The sequence below is a fragment of the Lissotriton vulgaris genome, chromosome 12 (genome assembly GCF_964263255.1).
Source record: "Lissotriton vulgaris chromosome 12, aLisVul1.2, whole genome shotgun sequence".
Lineage (NCBI taxonomy): Eukaryota > Metazoa > Chordata > Amphibia > Caudata > Salamandridae > Lissotriton > Lissotriton vulgaris.
In genome coordinates, this window is record NC_141700.1 from 45,100,727 (window position 1) to 45,121,667 (window position 20,941).

A 20,941-nucleotide genomic window follows, 5' to 3' on the forward strand; every position below is an offset into this window, starting at 1 on the left:
TTACCTTGTGCTCAATCTATGGAAGTAACGCGGACGATCCTGGAATCTTTAACCTGGTTTCAGGGGAATTAGCGCATTGGCCCACACCCATCATTCTCTGTGGCGATCTCAATCTACATCTGCCTTGCGACTGATAGCAACTGGAAGTACAAGGGCAGGAAGCCCTTGGTGTTTCAGGCCCTGGCCAATCTTGCACAGATATCAAATCCAAATGGTGGAGTGTGGAAAACCGCACACGGTTGAATAAGGTGAACCAACGGTGTACAAGTAGGTGGTGCACTGAAGTAAAACCCCCTGTGCTAGGGGTTGGAATCTTAGAAAGGTAAGCACTGTTTCCCGTGGGAGCAGAGTCTCTTCAGTGCACTCAAAGAGAACAAAAGTTTTTTGAAAAATTTGATAACAATTCTTAATTCATATTTTTAATCAATGTTCATTTTTATTCTTTTTCGGTTATTGGAATTCACATTATTCATTCATAATGTCTTGTTACTTTTTCTTTTCGCCCAATGCATTTCAGGCATTTTCCCTTCATCAGGGGACTTAAGTCTGTAGATTGAACCTAAAGTTCTTTCTATGTTCTGCGGTGGTCAAGAAATGCTGCCGCGAGTTTCCGTGGAGTGTGGCACGTAAGGATCTCCGTGTGATTGTGAAAAACCACAAGATTGCAAAGTGGGGGACTGGCCAAGGCACTCTCTGCCCTAGATTTTCGGAATTGGGGCCAATTCTACACATATATTTGCTACGTGTATAAAGCTCTCACCTACACTAAACCGAATACAGGAATTTTTATGGGAAGTTACCACTCAACCCATAATATTAAATCCCACTATTATCATGCTAGGTACACAGTCAGAAACTTCGCGTGTGAAAAGAGAGGGTTTAACCTTGATTGCGATGGCAGCTCGGAGGATTTGTGTGGCCACTGCTTGGCTCAATCCCGAGCCCCCTTCATTCTCTCACTGGCTTTCTAGATTTGTTGCTACTTATCATTTAGAAATAGCTGTTTACGCCAAAAAGGGACGCAAGGGCCGGAAAAAGGGCCTTGATGTGTGGGAAAATCTTACTGCTTGGTTGCCACAGTCAGGTTAATTTTTGTGTGTTTTATTAGCTTTTTTGCCTTATGATGATGATTTCCTTTTCACTGATGAATCTTGACTTCTTTCATGAGTTGACTCCTGTCCTTCGTCTGTTGTATGCCATTTCAATCACAGGATTTTGTTGCCAGACAATTCTCTTCTTTTTTCTTTTCTCTCTTCCTCTGTTCTTTCATTGTGCCTTTATTTTCACCTACTCGTAGTCTTCTTTTTCTGGAGGGGCGGGGGTGGGGGGGTGGCCCTATTTGATGTGATTCTCTGTAGTTGTATTTACGTTGGCAAAATAAAACTCTTTAAAAAAAATAAAGGAAAAGAATACGGAAAATTATTAAAGTTCATTCATTTAAAAACAAATGTATTTTTTTACTATAAAATTTAAATGTAAATTACATTTAAATACCTATTTTTACACTATAGCTAATAAAATAAAATGTTCAAGCATTTTATCTCTTCAAAATAAATGTTTAATAAATATATTAATTAATTTTACAAATATACATTTTTTAACAAAATTAAAACACCCTACCTAGCATTGTTATTGTAATTAATATTTAATTCATTTATATAAATGTTGTGGTCAAATAATGTAAATTACATTTTAATAGTTAATAAAAGAAAACATTCACTTTTTTAAAAATAAGTAAACTGTTAATTTTAAAAACTTCTAAAATATTTAATTACTTTAGAAGTGTAGTTTAACAATAGCGATTGCTCTTCAATAAACCCCTCCTTATCCTTCCCTAAACCCTTCTCATTTAGAAGTAGATATTCCTTTTTTGCTCACCCCATCCCTAGTCCCTTTCATATTTATCACCAAGTAGTAAACTTACATGTGCAGAGATCGCTTGATAGAAAATATAGGAGAGGTGGAGGTAGAAATTTCCATCCTTAGGTTTTGAATTGCAGTTTGTAGTTAACTGTACTACTGTAGTACCTCTTCACACACTACAAAATGCAATTCATTAATCAGACCCGCTTTCCTGAGCATAAGAGCCATACATATACTCTCAAAGGATGTTTTTAGGACCTAATTGTAAATACCTTTGCTGTAGGTAGTCCAATCTAACAAGGTTCCGACAATGACCTTAATCTTTCATGGATGCTGTCCTAGAAGTAAAACTAATTAATCAATTTACATTCGGGTTCAAGAGTCAGGAAAGTAATGTAAAGCTGTGTGGATGCGCTATGGATAACTGTTTATATCTTTAGAGGCCCCTCCACTTCGTGAAGCAATCTATGATCTTGCCAGGCCCACAAGCCAAAGGGAATACAAAGGGTTTAAGTTTTTTGTCAGACCAGATTTTGTCCACACTACTGTAGAGCGAAGGTGGAAAATGCGCCAACTATTTGTACCCTTTGAAAAAATTGGAGCTAAAGTTTTTCTACAAAATCCGGCACGGCTGAAAATTATATTTAAAGGCTCAACAAGAAGCTTTACTAGTGAAATACAGGCCGAAGAATACTTAAGAGAAATTTCAGAGACGCGAACACGAAACTCGGGGTAATAACTAAATAACACATAAAGGAACAGTAGAAGGAAATGATCATTGTGTGGAAGTATGGGGAATTACTAGAAGGGATGAGCGGGGTGGAGTATATCATAAGTTTACAATGCATATTTTGAAATGATATCTGAACCTGTATAAAGGCTTTGGGAAACATCATATTCCATAAACCTGTCCAGGCCGCGGGGTGCGCTGTGGCGATCTGACCATACGGGCGCCCGCATCTAGGACCCGGGACCTAGGATGCCTCATGGGATGGTAAGGGGAGGGTGGCGGGGGGAACCAAGGGTGGGATGAGGGAGAAGTGGGGGGGAGCATAGAACCAAGAAATTTCAAGCACATGAAGGGTAGAAAACACTTCTTGTAATGACTAGGAAACAAGGACATGGATATGACGCAAGCCAAATGGCAACAATTTTTATTACATTATGGCTAAGTTAAAAATTGTTTCACTAAATATTTGTGGCCTCAATGATATCAAAAAGAGGCAGAAGGTGGCTGTGGGGCTACAATTAATGGAAGCTAATATCGTCTGTATACAAGAGACTCATATCGAAGGTTCTCAGCATTACTTAATGAAATCATTGGGGTATACCCTTATCACCGATTCGACACAGGGAGTCCGAACTAAGGGGGCGGCAATTTTAGAAAAAGGTGGGGGCTCCAATTTGACAGAGTACTTTCTGATAAATTCGGTAGATGGGCAATCGCCGAACGCAAGTATAACGAGGGGCTAAATAAAATGACAATCTGCACCATTTATGGGAGTGTCTGTGATGAACCAGAGACGCTCACGTACGTTTCCAATGAGTTACCTCATAGGCCCCTACCCCATATAGTTTGTGGGGATCTTAACTTACATCTCCCTGGGGACTGGACAACGGGGCCAGAATTTAAATATCATGGTAGGAAACCTAGAGTTTTTCGGGCGCTAAAAGATTTGTGTATGGTACATGGCCTAATAGATGGGTGGCAACATAATCATTGGGGAGATCCTGGTTTCACATTTTATTCATATCCACACTCGCGGCATGCAAGACTAGATTACATACTTATATCAAATTCATTGAAAAGTGCATGTACGGTAGATAAATTACCGCGTCTATTGTCGGACCATAATCCATTATTTTGAACCTATTTTATACTTTGAATAATCATCCAATCACGACTTGGACATTTGAAAGGGCTCTGTTAAAGAATGAAAACTATTGTCAACACATGAGGGGGTGGATCCCGGGTTTTATTGCAGATAACCTTGGAAGTGCACCTGTAGCAATAGTGTGGGATGCTCTTAAAGCGGGCATAAGAGGCGAGACACTACAATTCTCGCTTAGGTCAAATAAGGAAGGGAAACGCCACCTAGCTGTACTACATCATAACTTGGGTAAAGCAGAGGAGGATTTGATCGCTGCAGCTCAACAGGGCCAGGTGCTGGATAATGCATTGGCTCAGGTAGCCGTCGCGAGAAATCTTATCACAGAAATAATAGTGGAAAAAGCCATCATTAAAGCATCAGTTAATAAGGAGAAAGTATATGAGCTGAGCGAATTGGTTGGGCACCAGCTGGTGGTGCGTACTAGAGAAGAGGCATCAGCAAGTACTATTAAAGAAATCCAAGACCCCAGATTAGGCCTAAAATCAGAACCAGCAGAAGTAAGGGCCTCATTTCAGAGATTCTATCAAGACCTCTATACAGAACCCATAATCGGGCTGGGGGACCCAGATTTATATTTGGATGTAAATCCAGGGCCTAGATTCGAGAAGAAAAATCAGGAAATGCTGGATGAGTTACCTAACTGGGATGAGATCCTGCTCTCTTTAAATGCGCTAAATAGTGGGAAAGCGGCAGGACTGGACGGGATTCCATCGGAGTTCTATTTGAAATTTGCTGATCAATTAAAAACAATAATGATGCTTTTATTTGCTCATATATTTCAGGGAGGGACCCCCCCACCTCATGGTCAGAAGCTAAGATTGTGGTCTTCCTGGAAAAAAACAAAAATCCGCTCGATTTAGGTTCATATCGCCCAATTACTCTGATTAATGGGGACTTAAAAATCTATTCGAAACTTCTTGCGGCTGGCACCAATAATAAATAAAATAGTATCAAAACATCAACATGGGTTTATACCAGGAAGGTCAACAACTGACCATGTTCAACGGGTGAGCTCGCTATTCGATTATACGGAGTCAACAGGAGACCCTATGGCGCTTATCCTCCTTGACGCGGAGAAAGCGTTTGATAGGGTCTCCTGGAGATTTTTATGGATGGCAATGTCTAATAGTGGAGTTATTAACAAATTCATCATGGCTACTCAAGGGCTATATAATAAGCTGAGCGCTAGAGTATTGGTTAATGGGCTCTTGTCAGAGAACTTTGCGATCACGAGAGGAACTAGGCAGGGATGTCCCTGCTCACCTCTTTGGTTTGCGATATATATCGATCCATTTATTCGATGGTTGGACAAGTGTGTATCTATACCACCAATCCAAATACGTAGTTATATACCAAAACCTTGGCATATGCTGATGATATCGCGCTTGTCACTAGAGACCCTAATCTAGCCATGCCGGTGATAGAAGAGGAAACACACCTATTTGGATTGGTATCTGGATATAAACTGAACTCCAACAAAACCCAGATTGTGCTAAACAACAAGATTGTGATGGGGGACTCAAGAGTAACGGAGGAGGCCATATATCTAGGCGTTACAATAAGTGCAAAAATACAAAATATTGTTGATATCAACCTAAACCCATTAATTTCTCGAACTAAGAAGGAGCTGGCCCGATTGGATAATTTACATCTGACTATAGGGGGCCGCTGTAATTTGATTAGGATGCTTTTTTTGCCTCGATTTTTATATTTCTTTAGGACCATTTGCCTTGAGTTCTCCCCCAAAATCTTTAGGATTATTGACTCTATGCTCTCAAGCTTTATTTCGGGATATAAGAAGATCCGACGGGCCCTTAAACGGTTGGTACTACCAAAGGAAAAGGGAGGCTTATCTCTACCTAACTTCAAATTGTATTATTGGGCCACCGTCCTTAAATATTGCACCAAATTGATTTTGCACGATAGTATTAACCAAGAGATTCCGTCCCCTCAAGAACTTATACTTGGAGAAGATTGTGCTGGTTGCTTTTGGCGACATACCAACGATAGCTACTTTAAGAAAGTTAAGTTTAAAACTATTGTAGGGGCTTATAAAGTGTGGAGCAGTGCTCGTAAGACTTTGGGGTTTGGGCGATTTTCATTTTATACGCCAGTGAGCAGTAATAATGATCTGCCACCAATATTTCATGATAGCTGTATAAACAGATGGGTCTCGGCAGGGATGGTGCAGCTGGGCTGCTTTGATAAACAAGGCTGCCTTAAGATGTTTGAAGATCTACATGAGGAATATAATATTAGCCATAGGGACTTCTTTAAGATTTTGCAGGTCAGAGATTTCCTAACAAAGAAAACTGGCGGGCGGGAAAATTTCCAGAATAATCAATTGATTGATAATTTGTGTAAAAAAATGACTCCCAGGATTGGAGAAATTTATGAAATACTGAATCTAGCCTCTCCAGATGATATGGATAAACAATGCGCTGTTTGGCAGGTCCAACTGGGAGTACATACTACAATCCCCCGCATGGCTTATGATTTAGCTCTAAATTCGCTAATGTCGATAAAGCTACAGGCACAATTTTATAAAACTTTTTTCTCCCTGTATTACACCCCTAAGAAAATCGCAAAATGGGGAACAGGGAAGGGAACGACATGTCCTCGTTGTGCACTATATGGGGCTGATATTATACATATGTTTGCTACATGTAACACGCTTACCAGCCTGATTAAAGATATCTCTGATTTTTTATCAGAAGTATGCCAAATAAGAATAGAAATTTCAACAGAGGAAATCATGCTGGGGGTAGCGAATGGTGAACTGCAGACAAACACACAGGGGTTGATATTTGTGGCCATGGCAATACTTCGACTTACTATTGCCTCAGCCTGGCTAGATCCTAACCCACCTGTATTCCAACAATGGAGGGCTAGGCTATTAGCGACTTGTAGTCTGGAAGTTGCAATTTATAGAAACAAAAATGCTAAAAAAAAGATTGAGGGGCATGCGGATCTGGACACCGCTCTTGCTGTGGATTCAGAGACATACATGAATGTATTTTGTCTGTTTATTTCTCTTCTTATTTTCAGGAAATGCAAACTATATTAGATTAATTTCGGATTTATGAATGTAATAAGTCGTTTCTTTTTGACATGCTCTTGGTCGGGGAGATGGTGGGAGGGGTGGGTGGGAATGCATTTATTATGTAAAAATTGTCAATAAAAAGATTTTTTTTTAAAAAGAACCATACATATACTCTCAAATGATGTTTTTAGGACCTAATTGTAATTACCTTTGCTTCAGGTAGTCCAATCTAACGAGGTTCCGACAATGGCCTTAATCTTTCATGGATGCTGCCCTAGAAGTAAAACTAATTAATCAATTTACATTGGGGTTCCAGAATCAGGAAAGTAATGTAAAGCTGTGTGGATGCGCTATGGATAACTGTGTATATCTTTAGAGGCCCCTCCACATCAGTAATGCACATGTATCTATTGATATCTATATAGTGCAAACCTACCAAGGAAGCAACAGAGCCACAGTGAATAACACAACATCAAGTGAATCTGTATCCCTTTAGTGCTTATAGATCACTTTAGGCTGATTTTGTCAAATGTCTTTACCCTGCAGGAGAACTGTAGAAGGTGTTTAGGTAGAATACAATTGGTACAAATGCAAACTGATTGAAAATATTTTGTTGAAAAACAAGGTGATTGAGTTTTTTGTCCGGAAACACTTTTTAGAGTGAATCTTTATTAAAACCACTTTATTGATAAATCTAGCATAATCCATACATCTATATAATACTTAATTATACATTAGAATATGGTGAATATTCAACCTAGAATATGAAGTTATTGCCTTGGCCAAATTATTCTAGGGCTGGAGTTAAAATGTTCATATGGCTGAGATACCCGCCACCCCCTCTCAACACAATCCCCAAGAATTGGGAAACCGGAAACAGTTCTTGAACTTTTGGAAGGCGGGAAGGGAGTTACCCTTCCCGGACGTATTTATTAAAATATGAAACAAAATCAAAACATTAAAATTAACAGTTTCATATCATGTACAATTTCATATCCACATTACGATGTTTGGCTAACCTTAACATATATCTAATACAAAGGTTCTCCTAGCCGATACTAACATCCTTACAAAAATGCATTTCAAATTGAAATTGTACATCCTAACGTTAAGGGCCAACGGCAAGGTCGTAACCGGTGTCAGATCCCTAAACCAGAACTCCCCCCTCACTTGTGAGGGGCGGCCGCACAGAGGACTGCACCTCGTGTGCCATACCAATTTCCCTTGTCTTGACGGGGGCCCCTGTTAACTCGACGCCATGTACGTGGTCGTCCCAGGACTCGTGTGAGGTGTCTAGAAGGTAGCGTAGACCCCCCTCCCCACCCTACACACTTACCACATCTGCCGTCGCAGATGTCCTGGCCCCGGGAAATTCCCAGGAGGGGCCCGTAGCCCCTCCTATCCAGGGAGGGGCCTTGACCGCCTTCCCTTTCCTTTAGGCGTCCCGTCCTTTAGAAGCGACCGCCTCCCCATTGAGGGGCCAATGGCCACCTCCCCCCGGGCGCTCCCATCCGTAATGGGTGACGCCCCCCCCTAGGGATCTTCCAATGACTGCTCACCGATCATGACCTTACCGCCCGACCAAACAATAAATACGACAAGATTAATGACTAAAAAGCAAGAGACATTCCTACTTAAAACAGATCACGTCTCAACCTAAAACATCTAAAACATTACTAATCACTCTGATGAAAGTCTTTAATAAAGCATACCGCACAGAGTTATCCACTTTATTGCAACCGAATCATAAACTTTATTCAGAAACAACCTGCAAGAAAAAACTACTACGTAAAAACGAACTTTATACCACAACAACTTGCTGTCTTCAGGGGATGGTGGGTGGGTTCAAAAATGGCTCTTCGTTCCGTCTCGAGCTCACGTGCAGCGAGGAGGTGCAGCTTCAGAGCACAGGAACAAGAGGATGCTTCCTTGGCTTGTGGCTCCTTTTATTCTTCTCTGGGCGGGCGTGAACCCGCCTCCTCCCGCCTCCCTGGGCGTGGCGGACGGCTTCGGTGTCTAGGACAACCCACTCTTGGGCGGGAAAAAGCGCGCCCCGGCTACGCCGCTTCGAGCATACCAGCCGAGACGCGCCTCCCGCCCAAAATGGCTTCCCGGGGGGATCGGGGTACTCCACCATACGTTCGGGGGGACCGATTGGTCGCCCCTTTCCATATGGCTGAGATACCCGCCACCCCCTCTCAACACAATCCCCAAGAATTGGGAAACCGGAAACAGTTCTTGAACTTTTGGAAGGCGGGAAGGGAGTTACCCTTCCCGGCCGTATTTATTAAAATATGAAACAAAATCAAAACATTAAAATTAACAGTTTCATATCATGTACAATTTCATATCCACATTACGATGTTTGGCTAACCTTAACATATATCTAATACAAAGGTTCTCCTAGCCGATACTAACATCCTTACAAAAATGCATTTCAAATTGAAATTGTACATCCTAACGTTAAGGGCCAACGGCAAGGTCGTAACCGGTGTCAGATCCCTAAACCAGAACTCCCCCCTCACTTGTGAGGGGCGGCCGCACAGAGGACTGCACCTCGTGTGCCATACCAATTTCCCTTGTCTTGACGGGGGCCCCTGTTAACTTGACGCCATGTACGTGGTCGTCCGAGGACTCGTGTGAGGTGTCTAGAAGGTAGCGTAGACCCCCCTCCCCACCCTACACACTTACCACATCTGCCGTCGCAGATGTCCTGGCCCCGGGAAATTCCCAGGAGGGGCCCGTAGCCCCTCCTATCCAGGGAGGGGCCTTGACCGCCTTCCCTTTCCTTTAGGCGTCGCGTCCTTTAGAAGGGACCGCCTCCCCGTTGAGGGGCCAATGGCCACCTCCCCCCGGGCGCTCCCATCCGTAATGGGTGACGCCCCCCCCTAGGGATCTTCCAATGACTGCTCACCGATCATGACCTTACCGCCACAGGCCGGATAGTTGACTGGCTATCCGGACCCCCCACAAAACTCCTACCTAAAGGTCATGTTGCAAACTCCTTAACCAGGCTACGAGGTCTCCTATGAGTAAAGAATTCCCCACCCGGGACAAATGGACCCCATCCTCTAGATACATATTATCCCCCCTGATACAACCATGAGGAATCGAATGCAATGTACTGGTACGGAACAGTCTACCAAGCTTGTTATTAATCTTTTTCACAGAATGATTTATAGCAGGCACTGAATTAGCCCCCCGCCACACCTTTCGTGGAATCATATGGGACCATGCAATCGTGCACCCTGGAACCCTCCTCGCCAACCAACTTACTGTGGATAGTATCGCTTCGAGAAGTAGTCGTCTACCAGCGGTCACCAAATCATTGCCCCCAAGATGTACTATGATTATAGATGGCGGTGACCTTGTCCGCCCTAACAAACCCTCAAGAAAAGGTTGAAACTGGTCAATACAGAGCCCGCCCCTTCCGTAGAAGGTCACCCTGTACCCGTATTCCCCAGCTGTGTGAATCATGTCACCTGCTTTGAATACGTCCCCGGCACGCCTCACGTATGAGTGGCCCACGACCCACACCACTCTTTCCTCAGCCGGTGATCTCTGACCGCTGGTTCCCAGGTGTCGGGCCGACTGCACAGTCCGCCCCGCCTCGTAGGTTTGCGAAACTGTAACCAAACAAAAAACAAGAAGCGTGAGTACATGATATCAGCTTCACAACATGTGCAACCGCACATACCTTTTGTAACAATTCGAGGACCAACGCCCCAACTGTTTCACTTTTTCCACACTCAGACCCCTGGCTGTAGCCTCTGTAGCAGCCCCTATCCGGAAGGAATGAGTCCCAAACTCGCCCGGGTTCAGGCCCGCGGCCGAAATTGCCATTGCAAGCACCCGCCGGAACTGAAACTTCGTCAGTGGGGTGGCATCTGCATGCCTCAGCAAGGTCCCTCCCCATGATGCCGCCCTCTGCGCCAAATACTCCTCAACGCATGCAACCGGGCACATGGGAGATCCGGGAATCCGCTGGACCACTACACTATCCCCGACCGCGCCTTGATCGGTCTTGGACCTGACAAACGAGAGAATCATCGTCTCCCCCTTTACTTGAATGTGCTCTCGGCACAGTCCACCCCCCGTATCCTGCTTATTTTTTGCCACCAGTTCGCTTACCCGCATAGCCCCATGAAATGCCAATGCAAAAGCGGCCCGGAATAACACTGTTTCCGACTGGGATGCACATGTAGCAGGGAGTACGGACAGTAACAGGGCCAACCTATCCAGACCTATCGGGTGCCTTTCATCTACTCTGCGACCCTCAAGGCGTTGCCACCCACGCAGCGCTTTCTGTACCACGAAAGACGCTGTAGGGTCCTGGATACCATGAGCCCGCGCCATGAAGGAAATGGCGGCCCGATGCCTCTGGGCCGTGGCCACCGATTTGCCTGCCCTGCGTAAAGACAGTAAAAACTTTATGACAAATTCTTCCTGACCCCAAAGCTCTCCCCTAGCAGAACCCAAAAAGGACCAATAGGAACGGAACGCCCCTTCATATGCCTTCCTTGTCCTGGGTGCTAAACTCTCTCCCACGAGGTTTTGCAGTTCGGGGCACCGAGAGACCAGAGAGCTTCGGGAAATGGTGCCGCCACCGGGTCCGCTGTGGGCAGAAAACCCCAGAAGGCCTGCATACGGAAACGAGAAAGCGCATCAGCAGCCTGATTCAGTACCCCTGGCACATGCCTCGCTCTAAAGAGCACGTTCAATTGCATACATAGTAAAACAATTTCCTTGAGCAACCTCAGGATCCACTTGCATCGCGCTGCCTGACTATTGATACACTCAACCACGGTCATGTTATCAGACCAGAACACCACAGAGTGATCCCTAAACCCCTCAGGCCATGTTTTCAAAGCCACCAGAATAGGGAACAGTTCAAGAAAAGCAATGTTACTTGTAAGTCCACACTCGTGCCACCATGACGGCCACGGTTGAGCCGACCAGTGATTGCCAAATATGGCGCCAAAGCCTATACTCCCTGCCGAATCTGTCCACAGCCCCAATTCTTCGGAGGACACCGCCGGCTTCGTCCAGACAACCCGACCATTGAAGTCCGCCAGGAATGCCAACCAAATGCGCATGTCCTGGCGAATCTCGGCCGAGAGCCTCGTGCGGTGATGCCCCTCTTTAAGACCGACCATGGCTTGTGCAATCGAGCGGGAAAAGGGGCGGGCCATTGGCATTATTCTAAGGGCAAAATTCAACTGCCCCACAGTCTGCTGTAATGGATGCAAGTTCACCTTAGTTTCTCTAATACATGCTTCAAGCGAAGCCCTGAATTTCCGCACTTTTTCTTCTGGCAAGCGGAAGCAACCTTCTTCAGAATCGAGCTCTATTCCAAGAAACTCGAGTAAAGTTGAGGGCCCCACAGTCTTACCCGGCGCCAATGGCACACCAAACTGTCTCATCAAATCACAAAATTCATTTAGAGCCTGTGCACATTCTGTGTCCCCGGCTGCCCCCAGAAACAGAAAATCGTCTAGATAATGCATGACATGCTGAAAACCCGTAATCCTTGTGAATGCCCATTGCAGAAAACAACTGAATTTTTCAAAATAAGCACACGATATGGAACAGCCCATTGGCATACATTTATCCATGTAATAGCGCCCCTGAAACATAAAGCCCAGGAGACGCTGATCGTCCGGGTGTACCGGGAGCAACCGGAACGCGGACTCGATGTCAGATTTGGCCATCAGCGCTCCGGGCCCCAGGCGATTCAACATGGCGACTGCATCATCGAAGGATGCGTACCGCACCGAACAAAGCCCTGGGTCTATTGCATCATTAACCGACAAATCCCTCGGGGCTGACAAATTATGTATTAGTCTAAACTCACCCGGGTCCTTCTTGGGGACCACTCCCAATGGCGAACAAACAAAATTAGGAACTGGTGGCGTGTTGAATGGTCCTGCCACCCGACCCCGGGCTACTTCTTTCCCAATCTTTGCTTGCACTACTGCCGTATTATGCAGGACCGAAAGTTGGTTCTTACACTGTGCTTTACCCTGAAAATTCCCCACCGGGATGCGGAAACCATAAGAAAACCCGTCCCGCAGCACCCCAGCGGAGACATGATCAGGGTATACGCTGAGCCAAGGAATCATTGCCATGGTATCAACCGGTGTAGGTAAAGCCGCCCCTCGGACTATGTCAGACCTGTTTGGCGCTTGCCCTACTACCGTTATCACCCGTTTTGGCTCTGCACATGGTCTCGGGATGCGAAGACTGTCCACACCCCCCACATTCATGTCTAAACTTGCATGACCCCTGGGGCCTCGTACACTTTCCCTTGTTATAGTTCCAGCATACCCCTTTTTTACCTGTATTGGCGTTCGGCCTTGGGTGATGCTCATTACTTGCCCCTGTCCGAAAGGGCGCCCCGGATGGTTGGCGGGAAAGTTCACCCCCGCCCCCCCCAACAAAGGCGCCTTTAACATGCCTGATTGTTCCATTTTTTGCCAAGAAATGGAGTCGTAACAATCCCACGTCAGGCACGTATCGAACTCTTTAGCTTTACGAAAAATGTTATCATAACAAAACCACTCATTGCCAACATATGTCTGAGAATATTCCATAACACGTGACTGGTACACAGGTAACTCGGTCAACAAATCTGGTCTCCGTTCCCCCATAATCGAAGTGAATATGCCAAATGCTCTACCCCAGTTACCTATCATCTCATCGACTCTGAAAGCGGCCATTTTAGCGCGCCAAACACTCGGATGCATGAGTTCCTTCTGAACTTTCACATGCTCAATCTCATAATGGTCAGTTAGCAAGGAGAACATGTTTACGTATTTCTCAGCCCATATCCGTTCCTTGACCTTCATCGGGATATGCTGAGCCAATTTCTCCCTTCTCGAGGGTACAGACCCCTTCCCCGCAATCGGCATTAGCTGCTTACCTGAGCTAGAAGCTGTAACCGCCGTCGCTGCCGAACTCGTGCCAGCTGCGGGTTGCTCTACTGGAGCCTGCGGGGAAACAAACGGACAAGGAGGTTTCGCGGCCTCTCGAGACTGCCGCAACTGCCTCATTAATTGCTTGGCCTCCTCAGCCGTGTCCCCCGGAGCCACGGAACGCCCGCTGCTATTACCCAGCCATGCCGCCAACTGGGCGGCCAACTCCGGAGGCATGTCCCCTTCGTCCACTGGGGTAACCAGAACGGGGATCCGCTGGCCCTCGGCAGGAGCCGGCGCGGGAATCTCCGCTGGTCGAGGAGGGCTCAACGGGGGAGCCTCTGGAACTGGGACCTCGTCCTCGTTTGACCCATTCCTGGCCCTCTTCCTTCTTCCGGCCGGGGCCTCCGTCGGGTTGGGTCTTTTTGGCCTTCCCGCACCGTCCCTGGCCGCCATTTTTCTCTTCATCTCTGCCATGTCCTTCACCAACATCCGGAGCATCTGGTCGGTGCTGACCTTCTTTGCGACTCTCTTGCCCGGCATTTTTCTTCGTAGGTGAAAGATCCTGAACGCGATTTGCAGTGCTAGAAGAGAAAAAAGAGAAATTTCAAAAATGGCTCTTCGTTCCGTCTCGAGCTCACGTGCAGCGAGGAGGTGCAGCTTCAGAGCACAGGAACAAGAGGATGCTTCCTTGGCTTGTGGCTCCTTTTATTCTTCTCTGGGCGGGCGTGAACCCGCCTCCTCCCGCCTCCCTGGGCGTGGCGGACGGCTTCTGTGTCTAGGACAGCCCACTCTTGGGCGGGAAAAAGCGCGCCCGGCTACGCCGCTTCGGGCATACCAGCCGAGACGCGCCTCCCGCCCAAAATGGCTTCCCGGGGGGATCGGGGTACTCCACCATACGTTCGGGGGGACCGATTGGTCGCCCCTTTCCAATTGTTTGTGCCAGTTGGGAAAAGTTTTAACTATTTTCAAATTAAAAGCTTTCAGGCAAATGATTCTGATGACACTGATTAATGTAAAGAGTAGACTTTCTAGAAGAAAGTTTATCCCAAAATCTTTTCATAAAAAGTTATTTCAATAGTCTTCATCTGCAGAAATACAATACAATCTCCTTTGAACCTGTAGCCTTCCATATGGAAAAGTGGAGAATGAACAAAGGTAATAACAAGTCTCTGCAGGATCTGGTCGGTGGCTCTTCCCTGTGTTTATAATCACCAGCACAAATGTAATTGGAGCCTTGGTATTGAATCCTGGATCTGGAGGGCCTGAACACTACCAATCCACCTAAAAATTGTAAAAAAAATTGTTTGTCTAATAAGTTAAAATAAAAAAAATGTCTAAGAAAGTGTAGGCATTTTAATATAAAATTGGTTGTGTGGCCTGTCATTGAAGGAAGCTTGTCTCTTGTTAATTGCGATAAAACAATTAGCCAACCAGCATCATCCTAGAAATGTTGTTTTATGTCTGTATTTACCAGTCTCCATGAAAATAGCCCCAATGCACACTTAGGCCCACATGCATTAAAGCAAAAACCGGTCGTAAACGGGCAGATTCTGAGAATCTGCCCCTTTGCGGCTGGTATTTTTGCATTTGGGATGCATCATCCCAAATGCAAAATTGCAATTTAAGTAATCTCTAAATTGCGATTACTTAAATTGCCATTGCATTTAAGGAATCGCAAATTGAGATTCCTTAAATGCAATGCATCAAAGTAAAAAAATTAGCGATTTCGCTAATAGGGGGCGCAAATTACCATGAAGTTGAACTTCATGGTAATTTGCAAAAACTTTGAAAATGCACTAAAGTGCATTTTTCAAAGTTCCTTTTTACACACAAACATGCCCTTAGGGCATGTATGTGTGCAAGATGTACCCATATGCAGATTTCAGGGGTACAACAGGGTGTCCTTTTGACACCCTGGCACCCTTGAAATTGCAATCTCAATTTGCTATTCTCTAATTGAGAATCGCAAATTGAGATTGTCTTCCCATTCATTCTTATGGGTCTCTAGGCCCATAGGAATGAATGGGGAGGTATTCCTTAATTACGACTCGCAATTTGCGAGTCGCAATTAAGGAATTTTAAGAAATCGCTATTTTTTAAGCGAGTTTTTCGTGCATAGCATTTTGCTGTTTCTTATTAGCGAATCCTTATTTTTCGCTAATAAGGAATCGCAAATGGCATTGTTGATGCATGTGGGCCTTAACCCCTTCGATGCTGATGACGAACCACAGCCATCATGCAACTACGGTGCTCGTGTGCTGATGACGGCTGGGGTTCGTCACGGCCCGCCCCTGTTCGTGTTGTTTACAGCACAGCAGGGGAATCGCGGCCGCATCGAAGGGGTTAAGTTCTGGAAACAGTAATCTCCCTTGCTCTGAAACCATTGCGGATTTAGTACAGTTCATGTGGTGCACTCGTGTGAAACGCGAGTCCACATCAAACCCATCAGCCTCGCTCCCACAGGCATCTGAAGCTTCCTCAGCGTGCGCTCGGCCTTAGGCATTCACCCCAGCGCGCGCTCGCCCTCACTTCTCCTCCCCCCTAATTCACCCCTGCTGTTTCACTTTCACGGCCGTGCTCTAGCTCATTATGCCAAGAGCTTCACTTCAAAGCGATCCGCTCCACCGCCCCCTGCTTCACACTTCAAAGGAATGCGCCCCCGCCCCCACAATACCGAGAGCATTTCCCGGCTGCTTTTAATTTCATTTCGCGGCCGCTTTTCATTTCATTTCGCGGCCGAGGTTTAATCGTTCTTTTTTTAAAATGTTGTTTCTTATTTTCTCCAATTCCTCAGTTTGGCCCATTTCCTCAAGTTAATAATATTTATCGCAGTCCTGGGAGCCCATTCCCCAGTCGATACAATGTATCACTGTGATATGTAGTTCTTGCACATTTTTATTCTTGCTGAACACATTATTGATGGCAGGCAGTGGACACCTCTTTCCACACTAGTTTATTGATACTAGTGAGCTGATTTTGGTTCGTGCAATAGGTGTCATTACAATGGCACGTCACGCCCTTTCACTGTGCTTCATAGCGCTTTCACCCGTTGTATCGGGATCCACAGTAACCTGCGCTGTCACGCGCATCTTCCTTGATAAGATTAATGACAGTTCCTGTTTTTCCAAAATCAGACTAGCACACTGGGGGGGAAGAGCAAACCCTACCAGCCCATTCACATCTCTGCCTCGCTCACAGGTACAGGATGTGCTTACGGGGCGCAGCATGTCAAACACCGAAGTAAACTTCAGCCTCGAACAACACGCGGCAACGATCCTTCAAGCGCCTGGAGAGAACTCTCCGTGGGGTGTGCTCTATAAAAGCTGATATTCGTTCTTTTGTAACACTTTTTATGTTTTTTTTATTTACTTTTCCACGCAGGGAATGCTAAATAAAAGCAAACAACAAAATGGTGCCACATTGCGATGCATATGGGTGCATGTGACGTTGCAGCAGTTGTAGTGTTATGATGTATGTGGGCATGTATCTGATTAGGCAAGGAAGCACGTTCACAGGATTTTGCTTTTTTCCTATGTTAATTAACACTGGCAAAAAAGCACTGGCAAAACCAACAGGTGAGAGAAGAGACCTATAGGATTTTCTAATGGTGGTTTTAAATTGGGGCCTACATCATCTGTAAGTGTCACAGAACATGGGCAAAAAAAGAGCCCTTCTGGGGCAAGAACGCAAACTCTCCTGACGTTCCTAAATGTCTACGGTTACGCCTCTTTTGCATGGTGGCTTTAGCATTAAGGGATGTAAAGCAGAGCCTGTAGAGAGGGCCACTGGAATTATGTGGCAGCAGAAGGCAAAATTATGTGGCAGGATTGAGTAAATTATGCAAGAAAGGATACATTATGCAGCATAATGTTATAGTGTTGCTTCATTATTTAGTCGTTTTGAAACTTGGTAACACTGTCTGCGCACTGGTAGCAGCTCAGTACCAGTTTAACAGTAAACACCCACATACAGGAATAAGTAACAGAAAGCTGACTAGTCAAGTTTTCAAAACAGGGCCTTGCAACATTCTGCAACACTTGTCGCTGCCTTTTTAGTAACTTCCGAACCGTTTGAGCTAGAAGAACAAAAGTTACTTACCTGTAAACTGTGGTTCTCCAGTATTGGTGTCTTTCATAGATTCACATGCTTGAATAATTCCCCATCGTCGAAGTGGGAGTCCCACGGTACATAAAATAGTAGTAATATGCATATACATATATATATATATATATATATATATATATGTATATATATATGTTCACAACATTGTCTTCAATCCAAACTCCTTGGAAGCAACCACCACGGACTCCAAATGCATTAGCAGTGATTTTATTTTTTCAAAAACGCACAGCTCACTCGACGCGTTTCGAGACCCTGTCTCTTGGTCACGAATACCATCAGTGAAGTGAAAGCAGTTTTTAAATAAACATGTGATTCGTTTTCAAGTGCCATAGAAGACAGACTACATTGTATCATTCGTGGAAAACATATTCAACATAATAACCTTTGAGCATTGAGCATTGTTTGTTCAATTTCACATAACATTCTCAAAACATTGGTAATATATTTTATAATTTACATGTATCATTCATTTAGAAATAAATTGTCAATATGGCATGATTTGTAGGGATCTTCCCAAATGTCATTACCTATCACGATGTTTGTATAGAGGTATGTGGTTTATAACAGTACTGCCCATGTGGGCTTAATCTCATCATCTCAGTAGTTGCCATTTCCACAGTTCATCTAACAAATGTAAATATTACCAAATAGACCCCACTAGTAACGCCCAAGTGGGCACTCAAATGTCAAAAATAGATCCCAACTGTAAGGTACATCGTTTTATTCTAGTTCTAATGTAGATTCTCATCCTCCTCATTTTATCTTCCAATCCCATGAATTGTGAAATTTGTCGAAAAAATAATAAAACTTATTAGGACCTATCCTAAAACATAAAAACCTTAAATTAAATCAACTTTTCGACTAACAGTGAACAGATTAAAAACAAGCTAGTTCTGCGAGCTGGTAAAACTTACATTCTTACACTGGTTCATTTTGTTCATTTTGCTTATTTTACCCTTTCAGCTCAGAAAAGCATATAAAAGCATATGGATTTCACAATAGGTTTGTATCTGTGTTTCTGTAGTCTCTGACTTCTCCTAACCCAAATGTACTTCTAATTCCTCGTCGCAGTTGTGCCCTCTTGGTGTCATGGTTCTGTACTGTATGATAAGCCTTGACTCAAGGAGCCGTAGGCTCTGGATTCTGTTTCCTACTCTCTCATTTTGCTTTATCATGTCAAGAACACAGAAACTTAACAAGTCTGTGTTTTGTTTGTGATGGCTTTCAAAATGGCAAGCGATTGGGTATTGCTTGTCCCCATTTTTTATCGCTCTCAAATGTTCAAGAATTCTGAGCTTTGCTTTTTTAACAGTGCTCCCTATGTAGGCTTTTTTACATGGGCAAAAAAGGGCATAGACTGCGAATTCCGTGTTGCATGAGGTATGTTCTACAATTTTAAAAGGGGCACTGCCTTCTGATAAAATAACTTCCTTCCTGTTCCTACTGTTTTTACATGCCTTGCAACTCCTGCAAGTATAAAATCCCTGTACTCCCAATATTTTGGTTTTTGGGGGTTCTACAGTTCTGCATAGGAAGTCTTTCAGTGATCTAGCTCTTCTAAAAGTCACTTGTGGTGAAGGTGCCACACATTTGGTCAAGTCAGGATCTGTGTGTAGTGTGGGCCAAAACCTCTCTAAGCATTTTCGTTTAGTATAGGCTTTGTTGCTGTAGGTAGTGATAAACCTAGTTGTTCCTGATTCTGCCTGATCTTTTGCTGTATCTTTCTCCAATAGTGAATCTCTTGTCCTTCCTGCTGCTGTTGATTTTGCTTTGTTTATCACCTTCATCGAGTACCCTCTTGTTAGGAATCGTGTTGTCATTGTCTCTTCCTCAGCTTTAAAGCTACTCTCTGTGCTACAGTTTTGTTTCGCCCGTAGAAATTCTCCTAATGGAATGCTATTAATAAGAGAATGTTGGTGACAGCTTCTAGCATGTAAAATGCTATTCCCTGCAGTCGTTTTTCTACATAGTGAACTTTCCAATTTGTTGTTCTCTATTCTTAGTCTAAGATCCAGGAATTCCAGTGTGCCTTTTGACCACTGGCTTGTATATTTAAGGTTGTAGTCATTAGTGTTCAACATTGTAAAAAAAATCAGTGGCTTCTTGCTCTGTCCCTTTCCACACTACAAAAATGTCATCTATGTACCTGACCCACTTCGCCACTTTCTCAGCAAATATGGGTAACTGGTACACCACCTTTTCTTCCCAATACCCCATAAAGAGGCCTGCAAATGAAGGGGCAAAACATGTCCCCATCGATGTACCGAGGGTTTGCCTGTATATTTTGTTGTCAAAAAGGAAGACATTTTCAGTCAGACAGATATACATCATTTCACTCAACATTTCAGTGTGGTGTAAATGTGAAATGGATCTCTGTGCTAAAAAATGTTTGCATGCATCAAGTCCAAGATTGTGTGGGATGCATGTGTAGAGATTAGCAACGTTCAGTGACAGTAATGAGAGGTCAGCCTCCCATTCGATATTTGCTACACACCTCAAAACGTCACTGGAATCTTTTATGTACGATGGTAATTTTTGTAACGGTGCCTGCAGAAAGTGGTCAACGTATCGTGATGTATTCTCAAGGCAACTGCCTATTGCTGAGACTATCGGTCTTCCAGGCGGGATGTCCTTACATTTATGAATTTTAGGCAATAGGTAGAGGGCAGGTAGTTTTGGGAATTTACAGTCTAGAAACTTAAGCTCTTCATCTTCGAGCAATCCTTTGTCTTTCCAACTCGCTAGTTGTACTCCAAAGTTTCTCACTGCCCCCTCATATTCCATCCTATTGCTCCTGCAATATTTGGTTGTGTCTGATACTTGCCTGAGACCTTCCTCAACATATTTTGTTCTAGATTGCACGACCACATTGCCACCTTTGTCCGATTTTTTCATGACTATTGTCCTGTCATTTTTCAAATTCTCAATGGCTTTTCTCTGTGCTGGGGTAACATTGCTCCAGCCACTATAATTTCTCTCCTGGCTAAGTTTTTGAATTTCTTTACAGACACCCCTTTTGAAAACATCTATCGCATCATTCTTAATCTGAGGCATAAATCTAGATTTAGGTTTAAAATTGCTTTTCGCACTCAGATCAAGTGGAA